Below are 5,923 nucleotides of genomic sequence, written 5' to 3'. Positions count from 1 at the left end.
TAGCCACTGACCTCAAACATGTTCTGGCAGATCTCAATTATATATAAGTGTTTCATATAATTAATAGTCACAGTCAGCTATTTTAAAAGTTTAGTAAGCCTAAGTTGAAACTTTTTTTTCAAACTTTCTCCTCCCAGAGTCTCAGAGAACAAGGGACTGTGATCTGTTCTGCCTCACTTTCCCCTTTCCCGTTCACACCTCTTCCCCCTTATTATGCTGCTTCTAAAGAGCTTGGTGACACACAAGGTTAAGCAGTGGGCACTAACTAAAAGGTTGATAGCTCAAACCCATGCAAAGGCTCTGTGTGAGAAAAACTTGGATCTCTGCTTCTGTAAAGATTACTCTGCCACATGGGGTTGCTATTACTAAAATCAACTCAAGGACACATAACAATAAGAACAATGTGCTGCTTCTGAATGCTCCAAGATCTTTGAGGAATCAGGGAAAACAGGAAAAGAACAAGTGTTGACTTAGCTCATGATGTTAGTACAGGTAGTCCCTGACTTATGATGCATTTGAGTTAAGACAAACCACATTTAACCAGTGTCATTGTATCTGGAACGTTACATCTTCCCGGGAGGAAGTTACGGAAAAATCCATGCAGTGGATATTGAAAAAATTGCTGAGTTATGTGACATACTCTAAGAGTTTGATCAGAATAATATGATGGAAGAGATTGGTGCAAAATTATCCTTACGGCAAGAACACTGAATTTAGGACTTGATATCACCAAAGTGTAACAGCTCATAGATTATGAAGAAGAGGAATTGACATATCGGAACTTGATGGATTTTTTAAAAGGGAAAAAAATGATGAAGAAGAATACTATAATGAGGAAGAGGAAGGACATATATATATGTTACAGTGAAGTGATTAGCTGCATTTATCTAAACTAACTTGGGTGCTTTGGTTACTTGACAACATGGACTCAAACACTGATCACTTTGCTAAATTCAATAGGCAGATACAAGAAGCAGTGAGATATTACTAAAAAAATATGTGAAAAAACAAGTCACTAATTTTCTGAGTAGAAACTCTATCCCATTCTCAGGAATAATCCAAATGATCCAGAACCTTCCACAGGTGGATTTAGTACAACTGACAAAATGTCAATGCCGTCCAACTCTTCCTCATCCTCGGAGTAAATTTTCATGATTTGTTTATTTTTTTACATATATATTAAACTATATGTGTAAGTTTATATGTAATGTTTCTAACCTTCAAAGACAAATAAAGATTGAATTTATAAAGAAATTCATAGTAAAAGGCAATAATAACAATAACTAAACAAACAAACAATAAAAATGAAGCATTCAACTTATGTAGTAACCTACTTATGCCAGAGCCATCAGAAGAGAAACTTGACTTAAGTCAGGAACTACCTGTAATTCTCTATATCTATATTGGATGGCCTTGACACCATCTATTCAGAAGCTATTCAAATGCTACTCTTTCATAGACATGTTGATGAATTCTTTGGAACCCATTACAGAGTCATTGTTGTTGTTGTTATGTGCCATCGAGTCGGCCCCGACACATAGCGACCCCTCCTTGGGTTTCCGAGGCAGTATCACTACGGAAGTAGGATTGCCCAACCTTCCTTCTGAGGAGTGGCTGGTGGGTTTGAACCGCCAGCCTTCTGGTTAGCAGTCAAGTGCTTTAACCACTATGCTACCAGAGCTCCTACAGAGTCCTTAGGAATCCCCATTTTCCCATGTGAGCAATGCCATTTCAAAATGATCTCTATGACTCTCTTTCAGATCCTGCACCCTGCTCCCCCAAGCCTGACAGTGGAAGCCTGGAAGTTACCCTCTAAAGGGCTGAATTAATAAATCCAACCTAGCTGAGGCCTGACTGCCTTCTGCAGCATTTACTCCCTACTGCGGACTTGTGTTTCCTTCAATGCCAAAGACATGCCTACTGTTGCCCTCTAAATTTCCTCTACCATTTTGATCAGCTCACACAATTCATGCCTGTAAATTCTCCAGGCATGAAACATGGAGTAGCCAGGCATTGTGCATGCTACCTTAAAGATGACACAATTCCTGCCTATAAAGTGCTTATGCTCCATAGGAGTATCAGACAAATTAGTAAGCAATTATAGTATACTGGGATACATGCAATCATAAATGTAAATATGGGGTGTTTGGGGAACACATAGGAAACAGTGCCTAACCATGACAAATCAAGTCAGAACATTCTGGTGGCTAAAATATTAAAATACCTCTTACAGGTTGGTAAATAACTACTTCTCCAAGCTTCATGGAAGTCCTCCCTTGACCTTAGCTGCCTCTTCTCTCCTCCACTTTCCCAGGAAGCCCAAATTCCCTAAGATCTAAGTGCTAACAAAGGGCCTCCAGGACTTCACACCAGTACTAAGACCATAGTCTTTTCTGATTATTTTACTCCCATGCCCTACTATCTATGAAAATATTTTTAATATCACCACTGGACCCATTTGGAAAGAGTATGAAGTGTATTAAAATTCTACTACTGTCATAACAAATTACCACAAATTTATCAACACAAAAGCAACAACCATTTATGATCATATTCTGTGGGTCAGTATTCCAAGTATAGCTAAAATGAGTCTCTTCTTAGAATCACACACATGAAATTAAAGTGTCCACAGGGTTGGGCTCTTTCTGGAGACTGTGGGGAAGAATCTGCTTCCAGCTCATTGGTTACTGGCAAAATTCAGTTCCATGTGGTTATACAACTTAGGTCTTCCATTCCTTGCTAGCTGTTATCCAGGGTTTTTTCTCATTTCTATAGGCCACCTACATTCCTTGGCTTGTGACTCCCTCCCTCCACCTTCAAAGTCAACAATTGTGGGTCAAGTCTTTCTCTGTCTTTGAATCTCTTGTACTTCCAATTTGGCCTCATCTCTCTGGGTTTCCTCCGTCACATTTCTCTGACTCCAAAGAAATCTCTCTACTCTTACGGGCTCATGTGATTAGATTAGTCCATCTAGATATTACAGAGTAATCTTCTTATCTTAAATCTGCAACTCTCTTAGTTATCTGGAGCTGATATAACAGAAACACCACAAGTGTTAGCTTTAACAAACAGAAATGCATTCTCTTACACTTTAGGAGGCTAGAAGTCTGAATTCCAGGTACCAGCTCTAGGGGAAGGCTTTCACTCTCAGCTCTGATGGAAGGTCCTTGTCTCCTTTCAACACTTATGGGCCATGGATTTTCAGAGATCTCCATATGTTTTAGCATCAATCTTCCCCTGGCTCTAGGAGGTACTCAGCACAGGGACCTTGGGTCCAAAGGACACGTTCCACTCCCAGCTCTTATTTCTTGATGGTAGTATGTCTTTTTTTCTCTGCTCACTTGTTTAATCTTTCATATCTCAAGAAAGACTGACTCAAGATACAACCTAATACTATACATTGCATCCTGCCTCATTAGAAAACTGCCTCTAATCCTGCCTCATTAACATTATAAAAAAGAAAAAAAAAAAAAAACCTCACTGCAGTCAAGTCATTTCCAACTCACAGCGACGACTCACAGGGTTTCTGAGGTGGTATCTCTACAGAGGTAGATTGCCCAATCTTCCCTCAGAGGAGTGGCTGGTGGGTTTGAACCACCTGTCTTCTGGTTAGCAGTCAAATATCTTAGGCACTACTCCACACCAGAAGTTAGGAATTATAACACATAGGATTATTGCATCAGCTCACAAAATGGAGGATAATTATATAATACTGTGAATCATGGCCTAGCTAAATTGGCACATATATTTTGAGGACAAAGTTCAATCCATAACAGTAACCTTGATAACAGGTAACAAAATTAAACCTTGTAACAGTAATCTGCCAAGTCCATTTGTAGCAGTGACTAGATTAGTGTTTGAATAAGTAGGATGCACCACTACTGGACCAGAGGTAGTAGTACATCTTTATGATTCTACCTACAACACAGTGCATACAGAGAAGCTGAGCTCTAAACTGAGACCTGAAGGCAAGGAGATGGGAAGAATAAAATAGAAGTAACTGTTCCTGAAAGAAGTTGGCATATCCATTAGCCTGGTATATTTGGGGTCTAAATTTAGGGAGCTCTGGTAGTGTAGTGCCTAAGGCACTTGATTGCTAACTCACCAGCCACTCCTCTGAGGGAAGATTGGGCAATCTACCTCCGTAGTGATACTGCCTTGGAAACCCAAGGAAAGGTCGCTATGAGTTGGGTCCGACTCGACGCTACATAACAACAACAACAACAACAAATATGGTTTAATATGGCTGAAATAGGGAGTGGACAGTATAGAGTGATGAAAAACAGGGCCATGTTATAAAGAACCATGTATCCCATGACAGAAGGAATTCTCTCTTCACTCTAACTGGTTTACTGCTACCTTTTTTTTTTTTTTTTCACATGTGGGATTATTTTTTTTATCTCAATAATTTCATCCCGTAAATTCAAATTAGAAATATCTGTTTCTGTCCTGAATTTTCATAAGCTCTTTAAATAAACAGAACTAGAACAAAAGGGACTTTTGTTTACTCCTCAGTTAATCAAGAAATCATATCAAAGACATGTTCAACAGGTACACTCATAAGTGAGCTCGAATTCTTACCACACCAAGAACCATAATTAAGTCTAGTAAATTGTTTAAACACTTAAAATTATTCACTTTTCACACTGTGGCCCTAGAAGAAGAGAATTTTGACTAAATTTTCACAATAAGAGAAAAAGTAAATTCCCTTATTATTTGGGAGTGGGGGAGATGAACAGTAAATTACAGTTATAATTTTCTTGTGATTTTAAAATATATTTGTTATAAAAATTGCAACCCATAAAAAAGAAGACAGAATTTACTGTTATTAAGAATGGTTACTATGAGATTTTAAGGAATATATTTAAAAGATATAAATATTATTAAAGAGATATTAAAAAAAAAAAAAAAAACAACCTCTGCTGTCAAGTCAATTCTCACTCAGAGACCCTATGGGACATAGTAGAACTGCCCTATAGGGCTTCCAAGGCTGCAAATCTTCATAGAAATAGACTGTTACATCCTTCTACCATGGAGTGGCTTGTGGGTTTGAACCACTGACTTTCTGCTTAGTAACCAAATGCTTTAATCACTGTACCACCATATTTCCTAAAGAATTATATATGCTTTTAAAATATACATGAAAATAAAATTTATAGCATTTTCTTTTTTTATTTTTCTCCACGTGTCAATTGATATACCCTCTCATTATTCTATCTAAATTAATTTTTTTTTCTTTATACTTTTTGTTTAGCTAGATCTGTCAAAGGTTTTTATACTTTATTAGTGTTTTAAAAGAGATGACTCTTGATTATATTTATATTCTTTTAAAATTGATTGGTGACTGCTTTTGTCGTAAATATAGTCTTCTATCTCGTTTTCATCAATCTCTTATTGTTCTTTTGCTAATCACTTGAGTTAAATGCTTCATTTATTATCTTTATGATTTAATAATACAAAGATGAAAAATTTAAACTTACAGTACGATTTTTATGCTTCTCAAATGTTTGCACCTATTCTCCTCAGTACTACTAATGCTAATACTTAAATAGTTTATAATTTAAAAAAAAAAATTTTCTCTTTGATCCAGAAGTTACTTAAATGGATACTTTTATATTTTAAAAATTCTTAAAGGTTATGACTTTCATTTGTCCTTTTGTTATTAATATTTTAATTTTTCAACCTGGAATTGTTCATTTCTATTCATCTTTTAGTTTATTATATGTTTTTAAATTATATTCAGTAAAAATAATTCCTGAGTGATTTATCTTTAGATGTTCTTAATTTCTCCTGTTGCACTTATATTTCCTTGTGCTGTTTCTATTGCTGCATAAGGAATTACCATAATAAGAATCAATCCAGCAGTAATTTTTTCCCTCTTAGTATTGATAAAAGGAGCTCTGGTAGCATAATGCCTAAGGCA

This window comes from Orycteropus afer, unplaced genomic scaffold (genome assembly GCF_000298275.1).
Source record: "Orycteropus afer afer isolate SDZICR_OR568_19922 unplaced genomic scaffold, OryAfe1.0 scaffold00025, whole genome shotgun sequence".
In the NCBI taxonomy this organism is placed as follows: Eukaryota; Metazoa; Chordata; class Mammalia; order Tubulidentata; family Orycteropodidae; genus Orycteropus; species Orycteropus afer.
This window is presented reverse-complemented; position numbering follows the sequence as displayed.